The sequence below is a fragment of the Limanda limanda genome, chromosome 7 (assembly GCF_963576545.1).
Source record: "Limanda limanda chromosome 7, fLimLim1.1, whole genome shotgun sequence".
Classification (NCBI taxonomy): domain Eukaryota; kingdom Metazoa; phylum Chordata; class Actinopteri; order Pleuronectiformes; family Pleuronectidae; genus Limanda; species Limanda limanda.
Genome location: NC_083642.1, coordinates 20,707,437 through 20,723,796, shown reverse-complemented (window position 1 = coordinate 20,723,796; position 16,360 = coordinate 20,707,437).

The window sequence follows — 16,360 nt, the reverse complement described above, 5'->3', positions numbered from 1 at the left end:
GACAAACTTTCATATCCCTGTGCTCTCACTCACATGCATCAACGTGGGGACCTCACCCGGAGCGACTAGCCTCCCAGCATGCAAATGCAAATTTCTCCATCTCGGAAGTAATAAAGGACTATCTTATCTTTTGGGCACTCAGATTCACTGAAACATTAACTAATGTAGAAATTAAAAGCAACACAACCATAGCTATTGTGCACAATCAGTGTTGGGAAGGATACTTTCAAAACGTATTCCGTTACAGACTACAGAATACATGCCCAAAAATGTAATCTGTAACGTATTCCGTTACATTAACTAATCTGAGTAACATATTCTGAATACTTGGATAACTTCCACATTTAATTGCATTTTATAATGCGGTGTTGTTATAATCAGTGGAGCAGCTGCAGTTTAAGCTCTCTTTCCGTGTAAGGTAAGCCTCGCTGGCCTCCTGCAGAGCCATGACAGCGGAGCTCTGGAAGTGCAGGTCGGTCTTGAAATCCTGAGCGATTTCTCTCACCAGACGCTGGAAGGGCAGCTTACAGATCACCAGCTCCGTAGATTTCTGGTAGCGACGGATCTCTCTCTCAGATCCGGTAGCGGTGAGGCTTCTTCACGCCGGCGGCCGGGGCTCTTACGTGCAGCCTTGGTGGCCAGCTGCTTCCTGGGGGCTCTGCCTCCGTAGGATTTACGAGCGGCATTTACGGCATTTCCATTGATTTATTTAGAGAGTGAATAAACTTGTGAAACAGAGAAGTACCGTCATGTAATTCATTGATTCCATTAATGTAACTGTATTCTGAATACGTTCTATTTAAATTTTAACTGTAACGGAATACAGTTACTCATAATTTGTATTCTAAATCGCCTGTACATTTATTCCGTTACTCCCCAGCACTGTGCACAATGCCACAGTCAGCACAGTTCATTTTGATATGATTCAAATTTTGCCTTCCCAAAAACACAGCACAGAGAAACTGTCAAATACCTTGAAAAAAATAATTACAAATTTCATCCCAAACAAGAATCTCTTATTTTATCCTGGGCCGATCAACTAATTATGCAGAGGGATGCACTTAAAACAGACACAGGTCCAATCCATATTTTCAAATCTCTATTTACAAAAGCAGAAATCACTGTACAAGTTATCAATTGATTATGTTTTAAACAAATGCATCTTCCAAAAAACACAAACACGCGCATGCACATGCTTTTAAAAACTCAGTTAGTTTGAATGTCACTTTCCATGTATTCATGTGTGTCTTTCACAGCGTTTGTTTGTATGTGCAATTCTGCCTGCATGTGCGTGAGGCGATAATGAATTGCACCCATGGAGGGCAGGCCTGAAGGAAAGCTAGGCCAAGAAGAGAGAGAAAAAGGGAGGGAGGGGAAAACCGAGAACTGAAAGGAAACGTTCAGGGACAATATGGCAGCCAGTGCAGTGAAGGCCTCTTTACACAAGCTGCCTCATTGTTTTCATAAACCTAATTCTTGACCAAATCTTTGAAGAGGCTGACAAACTCACAGCTGAACATTTAGTCCTGGTCCCACATCACAGAGCTCATAACAACAACAGACCTGTTTGATTCATTCAGGACCTTTCCTGTTCCTGCTTCTTTCACTCTGTACCATTGATCTGCTGCAGCTAATTGACAACACATTTGGAGCGCCTCTCGCTCTCTCTGCCTCTGTCTCTGAAGACTTGTTTTGATTAGGGAGCTGCCTATGCCAGCCTCCAGTTGAATGAATGAGCGTCTGTGTGGGTTTGCTGGATGGAGACAAGGGACTTTGTGTGAATGTCACTGCGTTTGAGCTGCAAAACTTGAATTCCTCCTGCCCTGATCAAAAAATCTTTGCAAGTCTTGGTCATTTTGACAGACTTTAATGTCTAATGGTAAATGCTCTTTACAGTTTTTCAAACACACGTCCATACAATGCATCTACATGTGCAACACTTCCTCTATCACACATCGCTGAAACAGTCAGGGGCAATTTGGGTTTCAGTATCTTGCCCAAGGACACTTCAGCATGGGGATTGGGGGAAACAGGGATCAAACTGCCAACCCTCTGGTCAGTGGACAGCTCGCTCTACCTTGGAGATTAATTGTGTTTGATTTGCTTATTTGATCCCTCAGAGACATACAGATGTGTACGATTTCTTACATTTTCTTGTCAGAGGCAATTAAGATCATTATACCAAGAAACACCACTGCTGCTGAACAAATACCTGTTCACCTGTTCATTTAAAGTTTGGTGAAGCTCGACTTAACGTTTCTTATGTTGATGAGTCCCAGCTGCTGCCTCAAGAAAGTGCTGGTCGCCTGTTCTTTCAAAGATTATTGATTTTGAACGTAGTGAATGTCCAAACAGGACCACATTTGACAATGCACTTTCCTTGGCCACCATGCAGAGTGTTAAGCAGATAAGATGAAAATTCACAAGATGTGCGTTCCACAAAAATGTCGTGCAATTAGTAGATAGATAAGATGCTGAATTGAGATCAATTAAAAGTTTGGTATATTTGTAAGAGAGACAGCTGTTCTGGTTGGAGATGCCCCTCATTGTGAAGAATACACTCAGCACACAGACACAAACCTTTCTGGAGAACTGTGATTTATTCTCCTCCGCAGCTGACTTTCTCTTTGTGACTTCACTCTCTTCTTTCAGCCGAAACCAAATATTAAAACTCTCACGTTTCACTCAATATGAACCTGAATGCTCATTCAGAACAGTGATTCACTTCCAACGTAAACCCCATTCAGCTGCAGGGTCATCAATGTGAAGTGCACTTCAACCGTTTAATAGGAAGCTGTAATGGCCATGTGATTTACCAACTGCAGCAAAGCAGGTACAACTCAGCTATTTGAAATATTTAAACCCTGACATTGTGTGAATGTCTGAAAACAAAGGCTTTCAGCACCTTTCACTTCCATCACCTCGTACCTCTGCCCTGCAGCCTGGACAGACAAAGTGAATTAGGCTCTGATAGCTGCTGTTCCGCAGGTATCACATGGTTGTGTGTTCATATGAGTGTGTGTAGCTGCAGGGTCATGTGTTGTGTCATCTAATACTTTGGCGATCAGAAGTTGCACATTGTGTGTTTTCCTGTGTGTCTTTGTCTTGCATTAACACTGTTGTGAGCGTGTGCCTGCGTGTGCATGTGCGTGTGTGTGTGTGTTGCATGCGTGTGTGTGTGTGCGCTTCCGAGTGTGTGCATACCCAAGCTGTCATTTAATCCATCCATCCTCAGGTTGCTCAGCTCCCACCCTGTGCGTCCACATATACTCTCACAGACCAATCACATTCCACATTCCTCCACCTTCCCAGGATCCTCGGGACCCAGGGTGCACGGCTGCAGGGCGTTACCATGGCACTGGGGTGATGAGGTCACCCCCTTTGGTACTTAAATGATTAGATGAGACCTGATGGGGTAAAATAGGAATGGACAAGAGAGAGGGAGGGAGGAAGAGCACTAAGCCACTCTTAACTGAAACATTTATATGTTATTATATAATATATGAATGGTTAAGTATAGAAATGTACATATTTTCTGCACTAAAGCATTAATACATTATTGTAGAAGTCCACACACATCGATATTTATACTTCGTCACTGTCTTTGGGTCTTTTCCTTTTCCACACTGAGGGTAAGAGGAAAAAAAAAGGCTCAACAAAGAAGAATGATGTCGTCACTGCCACCATGTTTTCAATGCTCTGTTGAACTCCGTGGAAAAAAAGATGTAATACTTAAACTAACTGTGAGATGCAGAGGGAAAATATTGGCAGACTTCTTGTTAAATGTCTCGCAGCTTCAACAATCTTTTTAAACTTTTATCCATCAGGTCATCCATATTATGTAAATTGGATTTAATGTTAAGCTGCTGTGGTTGGACATCAATACGTGTCATTTTTTATTTATCCTTTTCCCATTATTTAACAAGGTATTAACCTCCATCCACCCATCCATTATCTTTGCTTCTTATCCTCCTTTAAGGGTCGCAAAGGGGGACTGGAGCCAACCCCAGCTAACATTGAGTTGGAGGCGGGTACATCCTGGACAGGTCGCCAACGTGTCACAGGGCTGACATGTAGAGACAAACAACCATTCACTCTCAAATTCACACCTATACGCTAAATTCACCTCTCCTGGAACCGTCACCTTATCGTGGTGGAGAGGTTTGCGTGTCCCTGTGAACCTGAGGGCTGTGTTGTCTGGAGCCTTGTGCTCCTGGTAGGGTCTCTCATGGCAGAGTGGTCTCAGGTGAGGGGCCAGACTAAGAATGGTTCAAAAACCCTCAATGAATATCGATACAAGAGGAGATGGGACCCAGCCCGGAGGAAGCCCGGGGCCCCCGTCTGGAGCTAGGCCCAGACGGAGGGCTCGATGGCGAGCGCCTGGTGGCCGGGTTTGCCACGGAGCCCGGTCGGGCACAGCCCGAACAAACTACGTGGCACCCCCCCTCTCTTCATCTCATGGGCCCACCACCTGTGGGAAGACCCGTTGGGGTCGGGTGCGTAGCCACATGGGTGGCAGCGAAGGTCAGGGGTCTCGACGGACCAGACCCGGGCGGCAGAAGCTGGCTCTGGGGACGTGGAACGTCACCTCGCTGTGGGGAAAGGAACCGGAGCTTGTGAGGGAGGTGGAGCGCTACCAGTTAGATCTGGTGGGGCTTACCTCCACGCACAGTCTCGGCTCTTGTACCGTACTCCTGGATAAGGGTTGGACTCTATTCTTCTCCGGAGTTGCCAAGGGCGTGAGGCGCCGGGCGGGTGTGGGGATACTCATAAATCCCAGGCTGAGCGCCGCGGTGTTGGAGTTTACCCCGGTAGACGAGAGGGTCGCCTCCCTGCGCCTAAGGGTTGTAGGGGGGAAAACTCTGACTGTTGTTGGTGCGTATGCACCAAACAGCAGCTCAGAGTACTCGGCCTTCTTGGAGACCCTGAATGGAGTCCTGCATGGGGCTCCAGTAGGGGACTCCGTAGTTCTGCTGGGTGACTTCAACGCCCACGTGGGCAACGATGGAGATACCTGGAAAGGCGTGGTGGGGAGGAACGGCCTCCCTGATCTGAACCCGAGCGGTCGTTTGTTATTGGACTTCTGTGCTAGTCATGGATTATCCATAACAAACACCACGAACATAAGGGTGCTCATAAGTGTACCTGGTACCAGAGTACCCTAGGCCGAAGATCAATGATCGATTTTGTGATCGTGTCATCTGATCTGAGGCCGCATGTTTTGGACACTCAGGTAAAGAGAGGGGCAGAACTGTCAACCGACCACCATCTGGTTGTGAGTTGGATCAGGGAATGGGGGAAATTTCCGGATAGACCTGGTAAGCCCAAACGAGTAGTGCGGGTAAACTGGGAACGGCTGGAGGAGGCCCCCGTCCTAGGTATCTTCAACTCACACCTCCGGCGGAGTTTTTCTGGCATTCCTGTGGAGGTTGGGGACATTGAGCCGGAGTGGGCGGTGTTCAAAGCCTCCATTGCTGAAGCTGCGGCGGCTAGCTGTGGCCTCAGGGTCTTAGGTTCCTCAAGGGGCGGTAACCCTCGGACACCGTGGTGGACACCGGTGGTCAGGGAAGCCGTCCAATTGAAGAAGGAGGCCTTCCGGGATATGATATCCTGGAGGACTCCTGACTCGGTTGCAGGGTACCGACAGGCCCGAAGGGCTGCAGCTGCTGCCGTGTCGGAGGCTAAGCAGCGGGTGTGGGAGAAGTTCGGAGAGGTCATGGAGAAGGACTTTCGGTCGGCACCAAAGTGTTTCTGGAAGACTATCCGGCACCTCAGGAGGGGGAAACGGGGAACCATCCAAGCTGTGTACAGTAAGGATGGGACTCTGTTGACCTCAACTGAGGAGGTCGTCGGACGTTGGAAGGAACACTTTGAGGAACTCCTGAATCCGAATAACACGCCCTCTATGTTGGAGGCAGAGCTCGAGGTTGATGGTGTTTCGTCGTCAATTTCCCTGGTGGAGGTCACTGAGGTAGTCAAACATCTCCGCAGTGGCAAAGCCCCAGGGATTGATGAGATCCAGCCAGAAATGCTAAAGGCTCTGGGTGTTGAGGGGCTGTCATGGTTGACACGCCTATTCAACATCGCGTGGGAGTCGGGTACAGTGCCAAAGGAGTGGCAAACCGGGGTGGTGGTTCCCGTGTTCAAAAAGGGGGACCAGAGAGTGTGTACCAATTATCGGGGTATCACACTTCTCAGCCTCCCTGGTAAAGTCTACTCCAAGGTGCTGGAAAGGAGGGTTCGGCCGATCGTCGAACCTCAGATTGAAGAGGAACAATGTGGTTTTCGCCCCGGACGTGGAACTACGGACCAGCTCTTCACTCTCGCAAGGATCCTGGAGGGGGCCTGGGAGTATGCCCATCCGGTCCACTTGTGTTTTGTGGATCTGGAGAAGGCATATGACCGGGTCACCCGGGAGAAACTGTGGGAGGTGCTGCGGGAGTATGGGGTAAGGGGGTCTCTCCTCAGGGACATCCAATCATCCATCCAAAGGGTGGCTGGCGTCTCCCTTAGAGATAGGGTGAGAAGCTCAGTCATCCGTGAGGGACTCGGATTAGAGCCGCTGCTCCTTTACTTAGAAAGGAGTCAGCTGAGGTGGTTCGGGCATCTGGTAAGGATGCCCACTGGGCGCCTCCCTTGGGAGGTGTTTCAGGCACGTCCAGTGGGGAGGAGACCTCGGGGAAGACCCAGGACTAGGTGGAGAGATTATATCTCAACACTGGCCTGGGAACGCCTCGGGATCCCCCCGTCAGAGCTGGTCAATGTGGCCCGGGAAAGGGAAGTCTGGGGCCCCCTGCTTGAGCTGCTCCCCCCGCGACCCGACCCCGGATAAGCGGATGACGATGAGAGATGAGACGCTAAATTCATTGTCACAATAAAAGTATTATATTAAATATGTCCAGGTCCAGTTTGCAGCAACCCCTCTACAATCCATTTATGTGCAGCTCTGTCTGAAGAGTTCTGAGGCTCCCCGGCCTCCAGCGTCTTCTGGGTTTGCCACTGAAACTCATTTTTTGCTCCACAGGGAGCCGTACAGGGGTCATCCTGATCAAATTCTGAACCACCTCGACTGGCTACTTTCTAACCCAAGCGAGCAGCAGCTCCACTCCAGGCACCCTCCAGATATATGAGCTCCTCACAGACCATCTACAAATAGCCAACTATATCCGAACACTCCAACTTCATCGACCTACTTGAATGAACTAAATAAGATGTTCATGTTGAAATACCATGCTGACTATATATTAGCTTAAATCATTTAGCTTAGAGTATCTGGACCACACATGAAGCTGCTCATAAATCATCAGTGACATATAAACGGATTGGTCTGCATATGGCTGATAGTTGTGTGTGTGTTAGTGGGTGCACTTGAGATTTTGAATTTGGGTTGAAGCCCTGGAAGAACTTAAAGGATTGGAAAAGAGTTGACAGACTCTTGTTCAAGTCAAACTTAAAAGCTTCTCGACTTGGAGGTCTCTATTCCCTCATTTATCTCATGGGTGGCAACAGCCGGCCTGTGTCTGTCTGTTGTATGACTGGGTACCACTTGATTTCTTTCACTGGTGGGGTTAAATGGGCCAATCCCACAAAGTTAAACTGTGATGGATTCACAATTCATCTGCTTCCCTCCTCTCTCAAATTGTCTCTCTCTCTATCTCTCTCGCCTTTGCTTTTCTCTTATGCTTCTTGTTTGTCTTTGGTTGCTCAGCTCACTGCACCTTACAAAAACACATGCAAATTAAAAACATTGATGAAGGCATACTTCTTTCAACTATACATATATTGTTTTATACCTTGTATTACTGTATATATATATATATATGCATATTTATTTCATTCCTATTTATTTAATGTATTAACTTTTAATGTATCAACTTTTTTATTGTACCCTCTGCACCATTGTAAATGAGGGTCTTATCCCTCAATGTGTCTTCCAAGGCTTAAATAAATAAATATTCAATCAATTCAAATATTCACATGTCTATTAGTTCTTTAGCTAGAGCTTTTTTTTTAATGATCTAAACATATTGTCAATCTGGTCTGAAAATCATGGCATATGTGCATATAAGACATACCCATGACTACTTTTGCCAGTTTATTGGCAGAAAGAATATCACTGCCTGGTTAAAAAATGTCGAACATACTCTCTTAATTAATCATGTGTGTGTTCTGGGGCATCTGTGAACCTGCCTATAGTAGTGTCATTTTACTGTCTTGATTATGCACCCTTAAAACAAGTGATATCAGGTTTTTGTCGGTAAAACATAAAATATCACGTTCCACTGCCTCAAGTGAACCATGTAGTAACAGTGCAACTGACCAGACCTCATGTGAAGACAAACTTGGACATGGACACTCACATGTTTACAATGGGAAGATGGGAAAATAACACCTGCTTCTGTCGTAAGTAGCAAAGTCGCTAACATCAGGATACGAAAATATTATCCTGACCAATCAATCTCTCCATCACAGCATCAACACCACCTCCTCATTTCTCAGCACAACACAGATGACTTGCATTAGTTTGTTAGCACTTGTGCTGCAAACTATGTGTTGTCAAGTTGGTGAGGGTGTTTTGTCAATTTGCATATGTCACCTTAAACTGCAGTGGGTTGACACCCTAATTTTGTTTGTGGATTTGTAACAGAGATTATCACAGAGCCAACATGTGTTTCATGTAAATGCTCCCTCTTTCATGTGAAGCACATGCTAAGAACATACATCAGTGACCCTTCATTTATGATCTGTCTGTTCTCTCTCTCTCTTGCACACACACACACACAAACACAAACACACACACACACACACACACACACATACACACACACACATAGACATATACACTTGCTGAAAAACATAGTGCAGACAGTCACGATGGAGAGGAAAGCTGAGGAGTGTTGAGGGATATACTACCTAGTCTGTCACAACTAATCCAGACATAAACACACCGTCACACACAAACCTACACACACGCGCACACACACACACACACACACACACACACATCCTGAATGGGAAATGAACAACACATGAAATGTGGTGTTGTTATGTAATTGCCACCAAATCCAAAGTACATCTCTTATTAGCAAAACATTTTTACATTTTTCAAATACATTACTTTCTCTCGTATTTTAAGTAACTATATTGTTTTTAACTTTTTAACTTTCTAAATTGACATGAAACCATTGCACAAATAAATACAACCTCAAACATAGAGAGGCAGTTTAGTCAAAGCTTATTTAATATGAAAGGGACATTGCAAAAATAATTCATATATTAAAGCTTAGGTTTGATCTCTTGAACAGAAACAGGTGAAGGAACCCACAGTTCAAGTATAATGTATCTTAATGAGATCCTCAATGTGTACAGAGAGGAACAGAAAACAATGATGACCCTCAGGACGATTGTATTTCAGGATAAAGGACCTGATGATTTCCTACATGCTCACAGCAGTGTCATATTTATAAACTGAGTATGTTCTGAGTTTGTTGTGACTGGCTTTATTTCTTCCAGATTTCTCAAACAGGACTCAGCACTGAGAAACACCCACGTGATGGTCTCGGGGGAGAGCCGTAACGTACAGTCTCGCCGAGGACAGGAAGCCCCGGGAAGAGCTCATTGTAAAGTTATGTCTCTGTCACTCAGGAGAATGCAGCATGAATTTCCTAAACAAGACAACTGCACAGTATGAGCTCCAATCAGCTTTGAACCAGGTTTAGCCTTCATTGTGTTGTTGTGAGCTATGGCTGTGAGCAAAATTTAGATAAAACCAGATGCGGCTGAGTCATAGATTATTTTATGAGGACATTTTAAACCACAATAACCTTGAACTGTTGTCTAGATTATGAATAATTTGATACTTTTGATCTTCAAAAAAGTTTTGCTCTTGTTTCGTCCTGTGAAATCAGAAGACGTCAGCAACACAACAGATCTGTGCTGGATTAATAATCCTGGTCACACGCAGGACTTTTGACCACAGTTTCTATTATTTATGAATGATGGGTTTTTTTCTACAATAAGAGTCTGGAGAGCAGTAGACATTATAGACCTCTTATTGTGCTGCTCCTATGAATATTTAATAACTTAAACCAGCTTGTTTGTTGACTTGTGAGCAGTTTGTTCGGAGTTTAAATCCTGGTGTGATCAGTGGAAAACTGATCCAGGACGGATTAGCTCATCACCAGGGCTGGAGTCTCTTGTCCTATAATGTTGTGTGTTTAATGTAAGGTCGAGAACCTTTTGCAGTGACTACAGTTTTTGTCTTTTGATTAGTGATTCTTTAATTGCAGCACTAAATGTTTACGTGACATACATACTGTATCTTAAAATGACAAAAGGGATTATAATACCTTAATAAGAATCCAGGTGATCACCAAAAGAGGAGGGATATTATATTCAAGGTCAAAGTTGTCTTAATTGCATGTATCGTCCGGCTGGCAAATATATATATAAATATATATATATATATATATATATATATATATTTATTTATTTGTAAATATTTATTTAACCACTTTTATATAGCAAACATGCAATGCATTCCGAGTGTATTTCATTTTGAAGTGTTCTTATAGATATATATGTACATGCACAAATGTCAAATTGGAGTGTAGTGTAGTTAGCAAGGTATTTTGAGAAGATGAAAAACACTGGCTGTCTCATCGTGGCAGCTGAAAGAAAGAAATTGAATTACATTCAACGGAAGAGTTGGGGAATTGCCTGGCAGAGCCTCTATCAGTGGGGCATCAACATCTCGGCTTCATGGCATAAGGAGGGGGACCACCAGTGCTTCACCAATGGTTTCTATTTCCAGATGTGTCAAATACAGAAAATATGAAGTGGCTGTGGTGAGCTTTTGAGTGCCTTGTAAAAACCTGGGAGGAGTAACAGAAAGTAATATAAGTAATTACTTCTACTGTTGAGTAGTTAGTTAAATAATGTGATTATCTTCTCGACAAGTTATAACTAGTGTGTAATTGCCTGACGCTGCTGGCGATATGATGGCTCGTTCCCAAGCTGGAGCTGCACCCCCCCTCTCCTCCGCAGTCGAACATGATGTGTGTGATCTTGAACTGTAACAACCCGTTGCTCATTTCAAAACGAGCTTTTCTCATTCCGCCTGAGTCGTCCTCCAGGGACAACGACGTTTCAAGGCCAAGTCAAAACACAGACGGGCTAAACCTGAGTCGCGTCGACAGCAAAACCGAACGAGTTTGCGTGCAGTTCATAAGAGTAACTCTTCAAAAGAGAAGAGACAGCGCTTATTGTGATTCTGATGCAGAATCAGCTAATTTGTGTAAGCACTTGGTCGAAATACGAGACAAGGACACAGAACATATCAAAGAGCAGACCAAAACAATTTGGGCTGGAGACAAAGAAAAACCCACAAAATCTAGATGTGGACCTTGAATGATGTCAGACCCAGTCTCACTTATCTCTCTTATCTTCCCTGATATCAACTTATTTACATTAGCTAGTACAGAAGAATGAGTCAGTCCGTGTGTGTGTGTATGTATGTATGTGTGTGTGTGTGTGTGTGTGTCTTTTGTGGACAATCAACACTTTGTACTTTGAGTATTTGTCCGTGTTTCCTGCAGGTCACTACCATCAGATCTAACAACTCCTGAGTCTTTGATTGGCCAGAGCTGTGCATCGTGGAGACTCCTTTTTTTCTCACATAAAGTGCAGTGTTGATTACGCGTGTCCAAACACAGTGTGTGCGATGCGGGTCGCCTGCAGCCTGCAGGTAAGGAGTAATTGGTTCCAGGTTGTGTGTGTGTGTGTCTGCGTTTGCACTGGTCAAAGGTGCAACAATAAAAATTATCGACACATTTGTAGTACTCCCACTTTCTTTCCCTCATACTTCTATTCATATATTTTTTCCCATTTATTTGCCTCTAAAAATCGAGTTATTTGCTTGGCTTTATTTCCTACATGTTGTACAATCCAACATTTTTTAATATATATTTTTGCATTAACTTACTCCCTTCTTGCTTTCCCACTATCTACATTTATATGGTGGATGACTTTCTACGTTACAACCATTATGCTCATTTTGCTAAATCGGACCCAACATGCCGTCAAACCAGCGTCACTGATCCATATATTTAAATTCCAAAGCTGTCACTTGGGGAATCATATTTGACTTGACCCAGACTTTAAACTGACCTGCGTCCCTTCTGTTAAACTGTGACCTGTGGGCCTGTGGATACACACGTGTCAAAACAACATTCATCACCTCTGAAACGGCGTCTATTCCCCGAGCGCTGTCCTTGTTTCTTTTCATCCCTCCCTCCTGCTTTCATCTGCTCTGCCTCTCATTTTTCTCTTTTCAGACCATTGCACTCACCTCTACCTTCTGTTGTTTCCTTCTGCCTTCCTCTTCACCTCTATACCTACACTGCCACAGCAACAAGTTCAAACTTCTTCACGAGGAGAAAACACATGATTACTTTGGATATACAGTAGATTCCCTTTATTCTCATCTGTTCTCCTCTTCCTTTTTCCTCCTCTTCTTCCTCTTCCCTCCAATCATTCCCATATTTTCAACTTTTTCCAATCATCTCCCAAGGCTTCCTTTATCCAACCTGTGGTCACTCCTCTTCTTGTTTTACACTTTATATGTTTCCCTCTTTCTGTCATATTCTCCCTCCTTTTCTGTTTTGTTTCACCGTCCCTCCCTTCCCCTCCACTGCTGTGGAAAATTGGATCATGTGGTGATAAATCAGAAGAGGTGAAAAGGTCTGAGAGAGGGTCAGCGCCTTGGGAACCCTGCTTTGAATAACTCCCTCTGGGACTTCAAAATACAATCAACAGTATGTTTTTCTCCTTGGCTGGAGACCAGCTTGAAGAACAGTATGATTTATAAATATCTGTAGGATAAAGACGTTTGTTCAGATTCACCTCATTCCTGCAAGAATTGGGCAGACAGAGAAGCGTAGGATGAGGTCAAAACCAACATTAACTCATGTCAAACACACAAAATTTACGATCAGGACATAGAAACATTTTAAAAGTTATGGTTATCAGCTGTGTATGATTAGGAATCTATTTTACTTTGTGTTATACTGGTGCAAAATGTGCTGGTTTTTGGTCTTTTACCAACAGGGTGATTTCTTGATTTTTGTATTACAGATTATGTAGAATCAGATGAATAAAGAAATGTTGTTGGGCTTGGTCTTTATGGATTTTCAGAAAGATGTGGACATTGTAAACTATAAAATGGTTAAAAATACAAGGTGCAGTTTAGAAAAGCAAACTTCTCATCTGGGAAGGAGCGGTGTTTGTGTGTAGAAATATATTACAAATGATTGGCACCTGTCTTAACTCCTTATTTCTAAATTGTGCAAGGAAATGGAGTATATAACAAGACCCCCTGGAGTTAAGGCAGGAGTGTTTCAAGAGACTTTGGGGGCCCTACATCTAAGTTTAAGTGCAACCAGCACCATTCACACCATGCACATTAAAAGCTTGCATTTAGACTTTCTGGTCTTCAACCAAACCTCTTAAGCTTTTGGCAGAGAGTTGTGCCATGGGGCCTTGTTAGGGGGTTTCTGGCTATGGTGTCATTGCCTGTATATAAAATTTAAGGGGGTTCTCACATAATTGTCACTTTTGGGGACAAAAATAATCAGCCATTCTCCTGGCCCCCCTCTCCGCTCGGGGGCCCCAAGCAATTGCCTGCTTTGCCGACCATGTTGCAGTGCCCCTGAGTTAGAACACGGTGAAGTCAGAACCACACTCAGAAGTACACTTTACGAACATGGACTTGGTCTTTTTTCCTAAATCCTACAAACCAAAGACACCAAAAAAGTTTTAATTTGCTAACTGTAATAATTTGGCACTGACTTTTATACTGTCGCTTCATGATTTTAGCATACTTAAATCAGGGTATCTACCTCAGCTGTTGTTTATCACTTATCCCTTTTATTAATATTAAAACCCAGAGTGTCATTGTGCAGGTGTCAGCATGTCTAACCCTGCTCATCAATGTGCATTCAAAAAACACAACTTTACAGTTTCTATTTGTGTGCAGTGAAACCCTTTCCATGTGTTTTAGGTTCAATTCTACAGGGATGAAACCACTTGGTAAGTGTTAGAGGAAAAAATGGGGTTTGGGTTAAAACCGTAAAGTGCACTTTAATGACACTAAAATGCCAAACGCGACGGTCCCAATGTCTGGTACAAATTAATTGACATGGTGATAAATATTTCCGTTGAATAGTCTCGAATAACGCTTTCCCACTGCAAAGTCCCACGTGCCCAGCTCTTAATAGTGCACCAAAATCCCGTCATCTGACAAAAATAGATTCCCATTTTATTGATGTCATCTAAAATCAGTGACTGGTGTTACTGTTGTGTTAAACTGGTAACTCGTGTTAATTTTGGGCCTGATTGGAGTAAATCAACTACTCTTTTTGGTAATAATGCAAAGATCACATCTGTAAGCGGCAGCAAAATTAATAGGGAAGTTCCATAGACACCTTTAAATAGGATTTTTCTAAACAGCTTACACAGCAGTATTAACATTTTATAATACATGCAATACAAACAAATATAACATTATTTAGATTATATAGATACAAAATTCATTTATAATCATACAGGAATTACATCATTATAATGTCACTATGAAATCAGAAAATTGCATTCACTTTTCCAACCAATAACATTAAGACATCCTATTTAGATCCACCAATCATTCTTCATCATATCATAAAAAATAGGTGTTATGAAATAGCATTGCCTGATTTGGGTATATCCAACACATAGTGTTTGCATCGCTCTTCCCATTCTTTTCATTGCAATAAAATAATACAAAGTGAAAAAGTTTAAAATAGAAGCGTGGAGATTTAAATAAAGGTTGACCGGTAGATAACCCCTGGAAACAAAAGAAATATGGAGCAGCAGCCGCAGGTTCGTATGTGCAACATAAGTACTCTGTCTCTTGGGGTGTAAATCAGCTAAACTAATCATTGATGCAGTATGCAGGACCTAAATCCCACAAAACAGTTTCCATGAGTCTTATAAATGTCCCCCTCAGGACAGACCTACATACCCAGGGAAGGACAATCATGTTTCAGAAAGTGTGATTAATGTTCAAAATGTTCAAACATACACCGCAAATCACCCCCATTCACTGTTTGACACACCTGCAGGCTTAATGCAGCAATGAGTGCTGCAGATGGTTTGGTTATGGGTGAAAGTGTGTGTGTCCAGAGTGTACAGTACACAGTACAGTAGTGTCTACTTGGTACAGCAGACATTTATGTCTAAAGAAAGGGAAAACATTCTGATTCCTCTGTGCAGGACAGTGATGGAAAGATAACAGAGAATAACTTTTCTGTTTCTGTGTAAATTCTGAGCCTCAGTAATCTGCTGGGCTTATGAAAAGTGCTGTGAGACTACCCTGCTCCTCTTGAACACAAATAAACACTCGGGGAGGTTTCTGCCCTTCTGTAATGTCATGTTTATATAAATGCTGGTAATAGCTTTAAGGCAAATACCAGCTGAACTCAGAAAGGCACAGACCAGCTTTTAAATGTGTTATACCTGGGTCTTTAGGACAGACCACTGAGCCACATGAGCTACAATGCCATTATTATGTATAACCTGGAGCTGCTGTGCTGATACTAAATAGGAGACTGACTCTGTGTGACCTTTATTTTCAGTGGAGCTTCTGACTGAAGCTTTTAGTCTGGAGACGGATCCTCTGAGAATCATCCTGTCGACACATCTCAGAGTCAGCCTCCTTCAGAATGTGATAAATCTATAGATATGTGATTTGTACACATGTGTACATTAGTGAACTTATGTCAAGAAATATACTTGTACTACGTTACAAATGATTCTCAATGTAATGTGAAATATCCCACAAGTATAGTGTACATGACAGATGGTAATACAAAGTAAATCACAAAGCTTTGATAAAGCTGAAAAAAAAATCATAATGTCCAGAAAGCCTTTAAAACTACAGGCTACCTTGACACAGGTATTTGCTGCTATTACAATGAGTAGCCTGTAGCTCCTGTCAGTCATTGTTTTGTCGCACTGCCAGTTCCCAAAATGAACTCTCTGAAAGTGATTTATATATCTAATCAATGTTTAATATATACTATGTATAATTAAAATAAGTATGCACGATGGATTGAATTTACTTAAATGAAGAAAAACCACACACAAAAAACTATTCATATGTAAAATTCTCCTAACATGTTATTTAGCTGTTGGGTTTTGGCACAATTTCTGTGTCTAGTCAGTGTGTAAAGCTCAGTGTTCGACTGGGCCTCAGGGTGTTTTCCCGTTAAAGTTGAGCCATGGGAAACCTCACTGTGACCACAGACACCCTGCGGAGCGGACC